The sequence below is a fragment of the Sparus aurata genome, chromosome 1 (assembly GCF_900880675.1).
Source record: "Sparus aurata chromosome 1, fSpaAur1.1, whole genome shotgun sequence".
Classification (NCBI taxonomy): domain Eukaryota; kingdom Metazoa; phylum Chordata; class Actinopteri; order Spariformes; family Sparidae; genus Sparus; species Sparus aurata.
Window position 1 is genome coordinate 25,127,035 of NC_044187.1, and position 17,629 is coordinate 25,144,663.

The 17,629-nt window shown below is 40.8% G+C and overlaps 1 protein-coding gene across 6 annotated transcripts in view; it reads left to right on the forward strand.

The window, feature by feature from the left end:
* prkcaa (protein kinase C, alpha, a) overlaps positions 1-17,629 on the forward strand; it is a 162,677-nt gene that overhangs the window by 116,192 nt on the left and 28,856 nt on the right. The gene's annotated exons all lie outside the window — the stretch shown is intronic.

The following is a 17,629-nucleotide window of genomic DNA, read 5'->3' on the forward strand; positions in this document are numbered from 1 at the left end:
TATTTATTGTGGACATCTAAACATTTTGTTTTTGAAAATCATCTCACAGCAACAGGAATGAATATACAGTGTTCGACCTGCTGGTCCACAGATGATTGAATAAGATCAGTCCAGCACATTCACATACAACATTAACACTGACAGTTCACCAATTGATCTGGCAACTGTCCATCAGTCAGACTGGATCCACTCCAAGTTAATAGGGACTGACCCCGCCCTCACTCATGGCACAACAAGCGGAGAGGAGAATTCCAATTAGACTGACTGGCTGGTTGACAATCCCATAGATGATTACAGCTTAGCATGCAAACATATTTCAGCTCAGTTTCCTATATGTTACATGTTTCAGTTCCATTACCAAAACAAACACATTGCTCCACAAGAAATGAACAAGATATTTACCTTTTACCTGAAGTAAATCGTAAAACATCTTAACCGCTTCACAGCTGCTTTAACAAAAGCAATGCCAGACTAAGGCAACATAATGACATGCAATTTTCTAATTTTTAATCTATTTAGCTCTTATTTTCACTCCGTTTACTCGCAGAAAAGTTCTGGTGCTAAAGCTCGGAGAAGTTTATCCCTCAGGTACCGATTTAGTTTGTCTAACTCTCTAGCCTTTAACAGTTAGCTGGCTTTTATTTAATGGTGAGCTGGGTTATTGATCCTCTCTAAAAACCCCCTCCGACAGACTTGGAGGTTAATTCCAGCCCATGGACGCAGGGTGAACATGCTGTGACCGCTCAGAGTCAGACTGACACTAATGCGGCAGCCAGGGATGACACAGCAGGGGACAGGAGCAGCTACTGTTTCATAGCACTCAGAGCCAGTGCACCCATTTAATGTCACCCGCTTTATGCTGAGTCACACTCACTCATGCGTGACGGCATCGCATGCACACAATCCTGCACACATGTACGCAGACATGTCAATTGATGCAAACTCAATCCACACACACTTGCATACACATGCACACACTCGAAAACCCAAGCAGAGGCTGACCTTAAAAACTGGCTTCACAGTGGTGACATTTTCAGATGTAATTGGGGGAAAGTGCTCCTTAAATTGTGTGCGACACAAGGATCAACTACTTATTACTCTGTGAGCTGAATTTGACTTCACAGCTCAGACACATGCTTCATATAATTAACTTTTATTGGTCACTGTGTTGAACATGCTTCAAGTGTGTATGTGTTATTTGCAGCAACTGTAGCAGCTACAGACCTTTGCAAAAGACCAATCTGCAAGCCCATGTTTCATTTGCTCTGGCAGGTACATCTTGACACCCTCCTGTTAAGACAATTTTCCATCCATCCTAGTTCGTGATGGGATGGTTTGATAGAATGACAGACAGTGGAGCGTGACTGGTCTACATTTGAAAAGTCACATTCGTTTCGCGGCTAAGCTTGGCTGTAGGTCTATCTACAACAATCAATGTGGCAGGTTCGCTAAATTCAGATTAACAGTAGGCAGCGCTGATCAAATGGGATTCAAGATTCTGTCATTGCAGAGTCAATCTTTTGCCTCAAATGTTTTCAGAGACACATTTTATTTTCACATTGTTGAGCTGTACAATGAGAAGGTTGTAACTAAGAGCTGGAGCTGGAGGGAAAATGTACTTAATTTTACGAACATATGGAGGAGAGGAGAAAAGAGAACGAGTGCGCACAGAGAGAGAAACTTCGACACACACCCTTGGTGCAGGCCGCTGCACACTCGCTCACAGCTTATGTAAAATAAAGTCTGTGGGAGTAACACGAATAAACGCAAACGATCCTTTGGTCAATGTATTCAGTTTGATTTCATGTTCATTCTGAGCAAGGCATCACAGAAAGTCATTTTAACAAGTTTTAGGTGTTTACTTTTGGAAATGTTTGACCTTCATCATCCAGGTTAAATGGGGTTTTTATTATGTGGGCCAACCACAGTTTCCACGGTTCCATACTACCTGCATGGACACCAGCTATGCAGGAGCACTCTCATGCTTCTCTCAGCTTATGTATATATTTGTGCTTATATGAGCTGCCACAGCCAGGTCGCTTCTGGCTGGTTTGTGCGTGTTTGTATCTCAATATGTGCGAGAGAGGTGTGAGAGAAGAAATATTTTTCACACTCCTCTTTCACACACACGCCTGCCCACATGCCTATTACTCTATCTGTGAGGGAGTACATTTCTATGTAGCAGTGGGTCCCCTGGTTGACAGCCCACATGTGACAGAATGCACACACACACACACACACACACACACACATCCTGGCACACAGTTGTTTCGCCGTGTTTACTCTGACCTATATAGCCAGTCGTTGGTAGCTCCTGTCTGGGAGGAATGCTCACACTAATGTGAATTTACACCTCAATGACTTTGACACAGAGAGAAAGAGATAGCGAGAGAGAGACAGAGAGAGACAGAGAGAGAGAGAGAGAGAGAGAGAGAGAGAGAGCGAGAATGGAGTGGGAACACAAAGGGAACACAAAGGCAACATAAGGTATCAAATGTGAAGAAGACAGCGGAGGGGGACAAGAGTAGATTCTGAAGAAAAGACGCAAGTAAAAGCAAAAAGTGAAATAAGAAAGAGTGGACTAAGGATGACTCTGTGCCGCATTTCAGGGGAGCATTTGAGGATATTGAGCTGTCTGACACGGGCCATTTCCCTCTACGCCCTAGTTGGTCCCCACTGCATTGTGGCAGTAGGATGGTTGTCCACTTCCGTGCTGCCGGCTGAAACAGTGGTGGGGGGGTTTATAGTGTGTGGATGATTTAGCGCAAGTTTAATCATAAAAGAAAAGACACTTTTAAGATGCTTGTTAAACTGTCACTGAGCTTTGTTGGTGGGTTGTAATTAGGGCTGAACGATATGAACAAAATTTCATATCTCGATATTCATGCTAGATATCTCGATATCGATTCGATACGATATGACTACGGGTTCGGTGAAAACCAAGCATTTTTCAGAAAAATAAAGAGATTATTTTAAGCCATATACAAATGGTTGATAGAGAAATCTTTACCAAATAATCACAAACTCACTACAGAGACAAATATATTTGAATTAACAACAGTAACGGGAGGGAGAAGATCAAACGAACTATGTGTATTTTTACAAGTTGAACGATGATATCCTAATCTGAAGAGAAAGAGTGAGAGTGAAGATCGAGACTCAGCAGCTTCAGGTTATCACTGGTAAAGTACCAGTGGAATTTAGAAAGACTAAGAAGTCAGAGAATTAACGGATCAAAACAGAGTAGACGGTAGCTATACGGTCTCAAATCGCATTCAAGGGCAATCGTAAAAAGGATGTTTGTTGTGACTGCCAGAGCTGTACGTGCAGGGCGAGCGGGGTAATCTATATCGTTCATATCGTTGCTTTTTCGATATGAATATCTTGAATGTTCATATCTAGATATAGATACGATAACGATATATTGTTCAGCCCTAGTTGTAATACAGGATAGACTGATAGAAATGACAAATACTGTTTTTTAATCCAACATTGATGTGTTCAAAAGTGGTTTCTCTGAGACATCAGAGGTTCACTGCCACAACATGTTGCACTAGAGTACCAGCATCTCAGACCAAATCCATTTGGTCCTTAGGCCACACTTCCCTTCGACCAAACACAGCCATTACGTTGCACTCCTCAAAGCTACCAGACTCCACTGGCAAAACAGTCATTTTACCTCACAGTTCATCATAAAAATAAAATAAAATAAAAAAAAATCTTGATTAGCCTTTTTTACTGTTCAGACAATCTCCAACTCTAATTTGCTTGAAATAATCCCCAAATTAGATCTAAATCTATTCTTTACTAGCTAATTTCCCCATTGTACACTTGTGGTGTTTTTAGCTTGGTTGGAAGCTAGTATATTTCTTCAATCTACAGAACAACCAGAGGCCATTGACAAAGACAGTAGTTATACATTGCATGAAATGAAATAAATTCAAACTCGACAGAAACAAAATTAAACTGAACAAACTGTCTTGGTTAATCTTTCCGCTATTCCAACAATCACCAACTCTGGTTAGTCCCAAATAAATCCATGTGACTTAAAGTGAAACTCTCGCCAAAAAGCAACCGAGGCTTTATTTGCAATTGAATATGAGTCAAACCTTCGTGTAAAAGCATAATTACGACGAAAGAGGCACTTTTAAGATTAACCGTAGTTGGGTTTTTGGGCACGTTAATTTTGAACGGGAGTGCTAGGGGCACAGATACGATGGCATCAAAATCGCTATTTTTAGAACACTAAGAAGGCTCAACACAACATGAAACTTTGCTCGTAGCATCACCAGGGTCTCTACTCATGAACACGAGCATTGAGAACATTGTTTGTGTACACAAAATGTATGAAAAAGAAGGTTTTTGAACTACTCATGTTAGCTGCTGCATCTCCGGCGCGTCGCCATCTTGGCAGGCAAAAAGTGTCGATCCCCGAGTGCGACCTGACGGGCAGGAGAGTAATGGTGAACCGCTCCTAGTGTTCTAAAAATAGCGATTTTGATGCCATCGTAACTCTGCCTCTAGCACTCCCGTTCAAAATTAACATGCCCAAAAACCCAACTACGGTTAATCTTAAAAGTGCCTCTTTCGTCGTAATTATGCTTTTACACGAAGGTTTGACTCATATTCAATCGCAAATAAAGCCTTGGTTGCTTTTTGGCGAGAGTTTCACTTCAATTATTATCTTGCTAGCTAACCTGCAAACATAACTCACCTAAAACATCAAGTTAAATATGCTTTAGGTAGCTCAAGTTTGATGATTTCAACCGAATGTGAATGCCTTTAGCTGAATGAAACGTGATGAGGGACAAAAGTTTCATATGTAGGGAATCGCGTGCCTGTGTAGAAGAACCAGCTAGAGATGCTCAGATTTCAATTCACCCAGATGGAGTGAGAATTCATTCTTAGCTCAAGACGCCATTGACTCCACTATATCTTTACACAGCAAATAATTGTTTGCTGCAAATTAATGTTGAAATCTCATCTAGAACCTTTAATTTCTATGTAATCTTTTTATGTTGCTTTAATGAAGGAAATTAATCCTTGCACAGGTTCACAACTCTGGATGGGATGTTACTCATTTGTAATTTATCCCAGTTGTTTTGCTTCAGGTGTCATTACGATGCATGATGCAGGTTATTTAAGATTTCAGACATGTAGTTATATTATCGCTACCGAATAATGACTGTCGCGCTGCGTCGTGTCTCAGAAAGAGGACTAGGAATAGCAAACCTGAGTCATTACGCAGTTGTCGACTAGCCACATGCTTCTGCAGTGGCAGCTCCAATTTTAAACCAATTACTGAGTGCTGAAACCAGTTTTTGTCGGATCAGAGCTATTAGCAGTCCTGCAACATCACTTCAGCCATGGTGGTAAAAGTGAGTGAGAGGTGAGAAAGTGCGGAAGAAGAAGGTGAAAAAGAGGAAATGAGAAGAATGAGACAGAAAAGCAGAGAACATGAACATGCAGACATCCTGCAGACAAGATGGCAGGCAGGGAAAAGTGTCTGGATTGCAGTTTACTTCTTCTAACTTCAGTGATTGAAGAGATGCTTCATCTTCCCTCTTTTCAGATTGTTTACACTGAGCTTGATGATGATTTCCTTTTCCTCTTATTCAGCCTCAGGGCTCCAAACGATTGTTTCCTTCTCATTAGCACACATATTATACTGCATGTGCATGTCATTACAATGTATTTTCCCTTTTGCGCTTATTTTTAATTAACATCATTAGTTTTTGTCAGTGCAGCACTGGTAGCATGCCAAGAAATATTCTACAGTGTCATTGATAATCCATCATCTGCTGCTGTGGTTCAGTTATGTAATGACACCTGTAATTATATATTAGCCTATATTAAATGTATTTTACTTTACCTTTCTACCTACTCGACCTGCTCTAGTGCTGCGTGGTCAGATTTGTGTAGTTACTGTATGTGGACAATAAGCTTCATATCTACATGCGAGGAACACTGAACACTGTTTCTCTCAACTTTCCAAACCGCCAAATGTGTGATTTTTAATGTGTTAGTAATTCATCTGAACCAGACACCATAACAGTCACCGTAACACTTCAGGTACGTGTCCACAAGATCAATCGTTTTCATGCTGCCTATTCATTGTCTGTGTAGAACCGTGCAATTGCATTCTGGCGTGCCGCGCTGTGTTTTTCGAGACATGGGGCACCACGTCCTGCTCATCATTTGCATTAAATAGAATTTTGACTACTTCATGCAAATCTGGGGTGTCCGACGCGGTGCCTCTGATTACTCGCGAAACACTATAAAAATGGATCATTGTCAAGTTATAGTGACGTCAGATTCTGCAACTGCATGGCTTATTTCTCGCCTGAGAAGTCTTCATACATGCATTTCGCTTTTTGGTGTTGTTGTTATATGAGGGAAAGCTTCCGAGCAAGCGGCCATGTTGGTCTGGTTTGAAATCCCAGATCTCCAGATTCTTACAATCAGGTGCAACAACTCAGCCAGGGGTGTCGAGAAAGACACTGTTTTGACCAGGCTGGGAGGATCTAATGAATTATACTATCAAGTTACATTGTGTGTCGTACAAATCAGGTTTTTTTCTCAGCCTCTTCAGCTTCTGTTTTAGCCTATTCTTTTTTCATCTGTTTCTCACAAGCCCCTCCAACTTTCTGGTGAAATACTACACTATTAGATTTGCTGTAATATCCCTTCAAGTCACACGATCTGTCTTGTTAAAAAGGTTGCTGCTCATCTTCGGTGCTACTTGCAGTGTGGGAGGCTCACGTAAACCCCAAGGCTGCTCATTACGGCAGTATCATCAGTAAATGAAACCAACCACAACAGGCACATACAGAGCTGAGAATAGGAAAAATGCGCTCAAAAAACAGACCACTAAAGCATGGCCTGGTGCACACTGTATCTACTCGACAGCACACACATTTCTCAGAGGGCCCCGTTGACAACATAGAGGCAGATATTCACATGGCGCCCTGAAACAGCGTTGGCCGTGAGTGCATCGCTGCGCACCACGGTCTTCAACCCCACTGCCTTGGCTTTTATCTGTTTATGTATGTAGGGCGAGGTTTTATAGGAGCAGAGGTTGGTGCGTGCGTGCGTTTGTGTGCCTGTGTGTGTAGTGAAGAGAGTAGCCTTGGAATAGCTGGCAGTCTGATCCACAACTGTCATGTAGCATTAGGCATAATAGGAGAGAAATGTCTGCAGCACACACACATACAGATAAACGAGCGCACAAATGCAGACAATTAAAGCCACAAGCGCAGGTGCACACATGAACGCAGATGCAGACAGGCAGGCACATAAAAGACAACATTATGGAGACTTGTATATAAAGATTAGAAAATATACAAGGAGAATCTGATTTCATTTTCTTTCATTTAGCATGTACACACACAAACATGCACACACACAAATGTACCACAATGAATCAGCGGAGCTCTGCTGGCCAGAGGCTTTCATACCATAAAGTAAAAAAATAAAGCAGGATGGGAGCAGGGAATGTCAGGCGCGGGTCACGCTTGTCTATTTCCATCACTCGCAACTTAACAAAAGAGAGAGAGAGCACTTAATGTACACATCAGCTCTGCGTACACAGGAAGGCAAATGAACGTCTAAGGCTGAAGATCTAGACTTAACGTGCCGGCTCAGAGCGCGAAGGTCGCCGAGCCCGAAACTGTAAATGTCCGCTGGTGCCGCGGCAGACAGGCGATGGGGTGGCAAGGGCAGCGAGTCACAGCAGCATCACATTAGCACAGCGCTCTGCAGGATGGCCTGAAACTGATCTAAAGAGTGGCTTTTTGGCTGAACTCTAATTGCCCTTTCGGCCTTTTTTCCCTCTTTCCTTTTCTCTTTCTCTTTGCCTTTCTTCAATTGACACTGAACCCGACTCTCTCAGCCCCTTCTGACTTTTAAGTGTCTCTTTCTCTCTCGCATTCTTCTTGCTCCATCGTGACGGCTCAGAGAAAAACTGGTTGTGACACTATGACAATGATATGAGAATATATAAGTGAATAATAGAATAAATCTTTTCAGTTATGAAATCCAAAGAAAGGTCTCTCTCTCTCTCTCTCTCTGTGTCTTGCTCTCATAATCTGTTGTCTTCCAGCTCTGTAGCATCTGTGTTGTTATTTGCTATGGGGCGAGGCGTCTACAGCCATGCCAGCAGCTATACAGCTAAATACTAATGTCAGCATACTATAATTAGTAGTATTGTATAAGTATTGTATAAAGTATTGTACAAGGTAAAGTCTTGACTAAGGACTTAATACTAAATATACAGATCATGATGTGGGAGATAAGAATGTCTGTTCTAAATTTTATGCCGAAAAAGACAATTCGGTTTAATATGACATAAAAGATAGGAAAGCAAAAAATCTCCTTCATTGACAGCATCAGTTATTAAAATAGTTGGTGATTATTTATTGAGGTATTATTGTTACGTTCACTGACCATTGCAGCTCTAGGATCAGTCAAGTCATTAGGAGTTATCCACTGAGGTTGGTAAATGTTTCTGCGAAATGTCATGGAAATCCAATCAACACGACAAGATGGACCAATCGACAAACTGACATTACCATCATTCTTGGCCACTATTCTTGCATCAAATACACACTGTTTTCCTCGTCCATATTAGAAACTATCAGTAACATTTGAGCTTGTTTGTAAAACAAAAAAAAGTACCAGAGGTCCTTTAACTTTGTAGTATCTTTAGCATTAGAAAAGAAAATCTGAGTCTTATCTCATTGATTTTCCTCTTCTGTTACTCCCTCTCCCCTCGCTCCCCCGCTTTCTCTCTGCTCCTTTCTATCCCTCCTCCTCTCTGTCTTCATTCCCATGACATAAACCGACTTGAGGCCGCGGATCGCCCTGCTATATTGACCTAATGTGTCTACATGCGTTCTATGGTTAAATCCCTTAATGCACATGGTTTCGTATGAGCGACTGTGAGGTCAACTCTTAGTGACACAGCGCAACAAATATGCCACATTAGGTCCTCGATGACTCGCGGTCTAGCGTTGGCCTGGTTCACCCTGTCACTGTTTTCTCTTAGCAGCATTAAAAAGCTTGACTAACCTCATTAAAGATGTGGTGGGTCTGAAAGTTGTTGTTTTCGCATATTGTGTTGTATTGTATCAAATCTGTTTCATTGTTGTGTAAGAAAATGTATTTTCCCAGTAAGATTGTACTGCTTTCAGTTTACATATTAATATACATCAACAGTGGCAAATCTTATGTGAAAACAAATAAGGGTGCGCAGATGAATTCATTGGCAGCTGTCCGGGCAGGCTGAAGGTTAGCACAGTCCCTGCAGGAAGCAGGATTTCAGTAGGCGAGCTCAGGGACTCCACCCAGAGGTTTTCCCTCACCATGGAGTCTTTGACCGTCGAGCTAATTAAAAACATAGAAGAAAGATAAGGGAAGGGGGCTTTTCCCTACAGCATCTTCCTGCCTTTTTACCAAAGAGCCAAGGAAAAGCCGGGGATTATGGCTTAGCACTTCTCACCTTCTTGAGGCATCACGTTCCCTTTCATGCAGACGGATGAGAATGAGGAGTCTTAAACACATATTCTGATGTGTGTGTTCGTCACCTTCACGGTGCGCTGTCACTCTGAGTTATAGTCTCGTTCCTTCTTTCATCGTTTCATGCTGGTATGATCTCAGTGAGCGTATGAAGCAACAATGCGTTGGCTGTGTGTTAACCAGATCTGCCCCATTGTTGTGACTTTCAGGTTTTGTCAGGGTCAAGCAAAGCACTGGTGAAACAATCCTTTGATCGCTTTCATGATCCATAATTTATTGGATTCCAACCAAGACCTATTTTGTATTTGTTTCTGCTAGATAATGTTTGTGGAAACTCATCATAATCACAGCTTTGAATTAATTGATGTGAGCTACTTTTCAATACAAGGTAACACATTATGGATTACAGATTGCATGTGAATTGCTCTGAATAATTCCTCTCTTAATAAATGATTGCTCTGGTCAAGTTACAGAGAGGTTTTGGACACATCACTGAGCATATACTGTACAGCAGAATGACAGTAAAAGTACAGAGGTTGCGGCCGCTCTCGGCCCAGACCCAGGATTTGGCTTCCATGTGCACATCAACCTGGTCTCCTTTCTGAAGGACCATCACCACCCCATTGGAGCCATTATCAGTGAGGTCGGAGGCAGTCGGGTGCTCAGCGGTGCCAACAACAGCCTCACCGTTCTTGTACAGGAGTAAAAAACCTGGGTTTCCTCCGTTAGCATGAGAGTAGAGGGTGAAGTGGTAAACAGATACATAGAATAATATGGAAAGAAAAAAACAAAAATACAAGACCCACATTGATAAGTGATGAAGTGAAGTTGGAAGACGGTGTAATGAAAACAAACGTCTTGTATCATTGTTTAAACCTGTTGATTCTGAATGACTCTATGTGGCTTCATCTATGTTAACTGATTTAGTGATTACCCAGATTGGTTCCTGCAATACTTGTTGAGGGATCGTAGCTGTCACCAACGTTTGTGATGACTTTCTTGTAGAGAAGTGTGGCCTCTGTCTCAAATGGCCCAATGTGCATTTGGTTCTCTTCTAGTGCAGCTGAGAAGGCCCCTTTATCCGTCAGGGAAAAGAAACACTCAATTACACACAATTGTCATGATATAGATAGTTAGATGAGTTGCAGAAAGAAAGAGAGCGCCCCATCTCCATAGCTTACATTTTGAATCTTGTATAAACATATTTACCTTCAGAGATTGTTGTCTTCCCCTCTTCCACGGCTGCAGCTGTTTGCTCCACCTCTTATTTCAGCTCTTGTACAGTTTGATTTGTTTCCAGTTTGGCTTCCAAGTCTATAAAGAAAAGTGCATTACATATTCTAAGTCAGACACATGACAGAAAGTCTAGATAATGAAAAGGAAGAATGTTTTAAAAAATATTACACCGAGCAACAGCCTAATACAAAATATTCAGCCTGTAGCTTTCTGTTTGAGTAACACAATTATCACTCAGAAATTACACTGAAAGCCCCACATGAATGTAAACACATAGCAAGAACAGAAATATGACTGATAGGTATTACTAGAAACCTTTAAAGCCAACTCAATGATGGATCCTGTCAAACCAGTACATGTGTTTTATACATTTTACAGCAGTTCAGTCACATGTTGCTCGCCTTGATCAGCTGTTTTAAGTTCCTCCACCTCAGCCTCGGTTTTTTCAAGCTTTGAAACTAGAAACTGCATGAAATCAGCCATTACATCCAATTTAAATCAGAGAGGAGATCACAGGGCGATAGTTTTTCAGTCGCCCTAATGGCCTAATTACTGATTCATAATCAAAAGTAATTTCCTACCTTGATGAGCTGTCTCAAGAGCTTTCACCTCCCTCTGTGTCAGCAGTCCCCATCCTCACTCAGGCTCTCAGAGACTCCCAGTCTAACTGCCAGTTTCGTTGGAGTAGATTAGAGGAGTGAAACCTATCAAGCCGTCAATTAGGCACACACAGATTATCATGATGAGCAAAAAGTGTGTAACGCACAGAGTCAGTGCTACAAGCATGTCTTTATCCTCTTCACCTTGGTCAGCGGTTTTAAGGGCCTGCACTTGTCACAACATATCTTCAAGACTGATCTGCAGCTTCCCTGTCAGACTTTGACTGGCTGACAACCTGGAATTCAGTCCTTAGGTTGAAGGAAGGGATTGGGAGATTTTTGCAGAGTTAAGAACAATAAGGGTATGGGAGATTAAAAATAAGTCGAGGTGAGATTAGGTGATATTACAAGACAAGATGGAGAGAAGGCTTGACCTCCATAACAAGACTGTCGGTGGTCGTAGATATCCTGAGAAAATCATCGAATTTATTTCATTGGAGAATAACAGGCGATATGATGTCTTTCATTACAGTATAGTTACAGTATACCTATTTAATGATATGGTATAGTTTCAGCACAGCGAGAGTGAAAACTGGTCTGTTAATCCCTTCTGAGAGAAACATCATTAACAAAACAGGAAGTGGGTGAAAATGCTCCAACTTAATCATGGAGAGGTCATGGAAAATTCATAGACATTTCCATCAGGGGCTTCAGTGGGTAACCCTGCAACCAATCTACATATGAATATCTTATAGCACATACGGCAGCCAAAGAAGAATTTCCAAAGCATTTAGCCTCCTGACTTTACCTTGATCGACAGTCTTCAGTCCTAGCCAAGTCCTTCTCCAGACCCTCGCTGGACTCTAGTCTGGACTCCACCTCTAACAGTTACAATCATGATTTCAACAGTCAGCAGTTTCAACAGTATCCAAGAGGCTTTTGTTTCTATCCTCACAATGTACATACAACAGTACGATAATCTCTACACGTGTTAATGTACCTTTAATTTCCACCTGTAATTGTGCCACCAAGGTTCATTGAATCTCTGCCTCGACTTCAGTGGTGTTCAGTCTTGCTTCCAGTCCTGGTTATTACACAGAGGAATAAAATCAACAACCACTCAGAAAATTCGTCAAAACATGTCCTCATCCTACCCCTCCAATAGCAACGTAACAGCTCAGAATATTTTGCATGTGTAGTTATAAATTGCTGGGCATACCCATGCAGTAGAGTGTAATTAATTTACCGTAATCAGCATTCTGCAGTGCCTTCACATCTGTGTCCACATCTCCAAACTTATTCCCCAGCTCTGTCAGTGTGATGTTCAGTTCTATTTGTAAAATAAAAGAAGGCAAATGAATACTGCATGATGTTGCGGTCCGTTAAAATATTAATAATGAAATGAAATGAGATGAGCTGTTATGAGAAGAGATCCACTTTACTCTGTATTAATAATTGACTCATTTGTTTTATTACCTCTACTTTAGTTCTGTAGCTGTTCCACCCGTGCGGTCTGGCCGTCCAGATCACTGGCGTTCAGTCTGTCCTCCAGAGCGTCTGATTGAGGACGGGGCGAGAGGTTAGAACAATTAGATTAAGGAAAGAAGAGAACATACGGACAAATAAAGAAATAGCGTAGATAGCATAGATGTGTGAGGAACAGAGTAAGGAGTTTACTTTATAAGGAGTTTATTGGGGGAAAAAAAGCAAATATCCTTTTTTCTTTTATTTGTCTTTCTCTCTTTACCTTGATCAGCAGACTTCAGTGCCTCCACCTCTGTTTCTGCATCTTTAAGCCAAACACTCAGCTCCCCCTCTAGACTCTCGCTGGCCTCCAGTCTGGATTTAAACTCTGACAGTTAAGATAACAAAACCAAACATTTCTACATGTGTTAAAGGACAACTCCACCAATTTTGCACATAAAAGTGTGTTCACAGGTCCTGGTGAGTACTGCTTTATGTGACAATAGCAAGCATTTTATGGCTCCAGAGGAAAGTTGCATATAATCTGATAAATTACCTCCGGTTATGTCACTCAGTGGCATTATAGGTAATGTAGGCGCCAGTCCACTGGTCAAGCATTATGGACAAATTATCAAAATGTATTTCCACACTTTCTTTATCCTTTTCAAAACCTGGTGCCTACATTACCCATAATGCAACTAAGCCGCTGAGTGACATCACTGGAGGCAATTTATCAGATTCCTCTGGAGCCACAAAAGGCTTTATACCCTTTTTATATTTTTACATATGATTTAGTACCACAAAGACCTGTAATCACACTTTAAAATGTAAAATTGGTGGAGGTACCCTTTAATGTACCTTTAAGTTCCATCTGTAATTGTGCCACCAGGGTTATTTGCATTTCTGCCTCGACATCTGTGGCATTGAGTCGTGCTTCCAGTCCTGGTCATTACACGGTGGAATAAAACATAAACTATTTAATCTCGCATACATTTCCAGGAATAGGCAATCTCACGCTAATTTTTTAAAAAGCGACAAATATTCCCTCTTCCATTCACTGACATATATTTTGTACATAATGCCAATAATCATGCAGCATGAATGTAGTTAATTTACCTTTATCAACAGCCTGCAGTGCCTTCACATCTGAGTCCATGTCTCCAAACACATTTCCTAGTTCCGTCAGTCTGGCATCCAACACTTTTTGTTAAAGATGAGGGAATAAATACTGCATGACTTCAGTCACAGATGAATCATGAGGTGAGAGTCAATGAGTTGAAATGAGGAGGAGGAAATCTACTTTGCTCTGCATTAATAATTTACTTGTTTGTTGTATTACCTTTGCTTTCCCTCTGTAGCTGTTCAACTTCTTTGCTTTGACCCTCAAAGTCACAGGCATCAAGTCTGGCCTCCAGTTCTTCTCAGTCAGGATGGAATAAAGATTATCAGAGTAAACAAATAAAAGGAAAAACTAGCTTGAATACAAGTTAAAATCATTTGATGGATGGCATTTGGAACAGTAGCGAGTAAACTTTATTAGCTCTAATTCAAGAAGAGGGTTATTGCGCTGCTTTCCTCTGCTCCTGTTTTGTGTATAAGGGTTTTTAAAAAGGACCAGAGCTTACATGTAACATTGTGGATGAAGCTACCTTACCTGTGTACTGCAATATAATGTGCAGCAGCTGCTTCCTATGCTCCTCTTCCTGCATCTTGCTGAATCTCAGCCTGGCCTCATGGTCTTTTTTTCCATAACGGAAATAACACAACGGCAAACGTTTTTATATATATATGTATATGTATATGTATATGTGTATATATATATATATATATATATATATATATATATATATATATATATACATATATATATATATATATATATATATATATATATATATATATATACACACATATACATATACATATACATATATATATACATATATATATACATATATACATATATATATACACATATACACATATATATATATATATATATATACATACATACATACATACATACATACATACACACACACACACACACACACACACACACACACACACAGCCCTAAAATTATTACACTTTCATCCTCATTCTACCTGTAAATCCTTTTCTTAAGCGCCTCCACCTGACTTCATAGTTCCTCCGTCAGGCTGTCAGACACTGTCTGCACAAATCTCTGCTCTATACAGTAAGTTACACAAATTATATAGGCAATGCAGTAAGTGAAATTACTATATTTGCATTTAGGTGTGAGATAAACAAAAACACCAAGACTTTGATGATCAGAGGAGGATGAAGAAGCTGCTGCACACTCAAACCACGCTGCTACACATACCCTGTACCTTTTGCAGTTGCACCAGTTGCTCTTTGGTGCGTTGCAACTCATTTCTCTGTTCATCCAAAAAAGCCATCATCTCTGTGAGCAGAGTGAGCCTGTCTGCTTCAGCAAGCTTGTCCTGAGTAAATGTGATAGCAGTGAACCTCTGTCCCAGGACGTTTGCCTCAGACAGGCAGCAGCCAAGCAGGAAAACAACCCTCATCCCTGTGCTCTGTAGAGCTGTGACATCTGGCTGGGCGGGGTCGGGAGTCGGCAAGAGGGGCTTTTAAGCGCTGGGGGAGTGTGTGAAAGGTTATGCAAGGTTTATATGTTGTTTACATGTAGTTGACCATCTGAAGTCCATGACACATGTCCACCAGGGTGAAGGATGGAGGTGCTGTGACAAGAGGTGGTATTATTACAACCATTATGTAGTTTCCATCTCTTTTAAGTAGCTTTCAAAATGCTATTTCAGCGCCATGAGTCTTTGACATTGACATTATCAGCCTTTCAAGATGATAGCTGAATTTGCGACTGATGACTTTAGGCCAGCGGTCCTCAATAGGCCGGCCTGCTGTTTGTGGCCCCCGAACTATTATTCCTTCACTATGTGTTTTGGTTGGGTCAGCACGTGTATACCGGGACTTGTCTCCATGCAAACGATACACAGACAGAGCGCAACTTTTAACTTTCACTTTTGTTTTCGGAGCACTTTGCGTATTCACATTTTGCTGGTGGTAAGAGATTGAATACGGCGTGTTTCCAAGTAAATTGTTATGACAAAGTGGACAGTGATAATCAGTAACTCGCAGAAATAGGATCTTCAAAATTGCATTTATTCTGCCGCCAACTGGGACAATCTCCACGTATCTGACAGTGCAGTGGTATTAAATCCTTCATTTTACTTTACCACCTTGCGCAGTTTGCCAAGTTCTAGCTAGCGATCTCATGTATATTCAAGGTTGCAAAGAGTGTAACAGACGGGGAGTTTCTCCCGGCAAACACCCTTTCACTCACGGTGCCAAAATTTGTATCATCCTTGTTAAAACACCATTTAATCACAGAACAAATGACGTGAAATAACCCACAACCATCGTACATATCATCTTATTCACAAACACATTCACGAACCATAATTACACCAACAACAACAGAATACCCAAGATCCATTGCGCCACAGTCCACAAGTGGCGTTACAATATGCCCGGAGAAGCTGTGATGAATATTTCCAATTTGAAACGGCATTATGAGACGAAGCATAGGAATTTTGAAGAGACATTTCCTCAAAATTCAGAGATAAGCAAAACACAAATAAATGCACTGAAATCGTCATATCAAGCTGCAAGCAGGATTCTTGTCACATCTATGTCACAATGAAATAAAATAATGCATGACTGAAGTGATGGTCACAATGTTTGAAGGAAAACCAAAAGAGGAAATATTCAACTACGTATTTTAATTTATGTTAAAATGGAAATTACATTTTATTTTAGTTCGTATTTTGTTGTTTAGAATGGAAAGGACATTTTGTTTTGAATATTACAGTATTATTGCATGTGGCCTGACCGACCTCAATACATGGACCTCTGAGTCATTCAAAAAAATCTTTGTGGCCCTTTAAGATTTGTATTTGAGTACCCCTGCTTTAGGCCATAGTGTTATATAGTCAACGTTTGTACAAGGTAATCAATATGACATGATAGGCATGCATTAGACAATAGTATAAGGTTTCAGTTTGAATGTATAGCTTCATATTTGGTTGAATGCTTTCTTGGTGACACTAATGTTTGGTGCCCACCTTGGAACTCTGGCGATTGTAGAGATCTTCTGTGCTGCTGGGTTGAACACGTATGTGACGCATCCATATTTTACAATGTGTCGCTTCTTTGCGTTCTACCAGAATCAGTTTACAATGAATTCGATTTTTTTTGTCAACAAACTTACACATTAACAGATACACAGCAGTAGTCCAACACAAGCTCATTGGTTTTGCTGATAGTAGGATTCAGGTTATTGTTGTTGCACCATGTGCCTCTGTAAAAGTAGTCTCTAAATGAAGACAGCATGTTGCTCACTGGAAATCATTCACTGGAATAATGCATGTCGTTACAATGAAGATGAACTGCCATTACCCTAAAACTACACTTCATATCTTTTATTGAATTCCTTCAAAATCTTCACTACATATATTCAAGCATGATGTCAACTGCAACTTGACAGCTGTGAGGCCGTACTTCTAGTCTACTTTGAACGTATTTATATTCAGCTTAATCTCCAAATATAAAGATACCATAGGAACACTAGTGATGTGTTGAAGAGGAGCCGATCCGTCCCGTGACATTAAATGTGTGCTATATAAATGCTTTCTGCTTCTGTAGCCTCCGCAGTTATAGTGACATTCAAAGACACATTGGTGTATTTATGTGCATGCCAGTCTGTGCACATCCTTGCCTCTGTGTATGAGGGTTAACACGTGGATGCACTGCG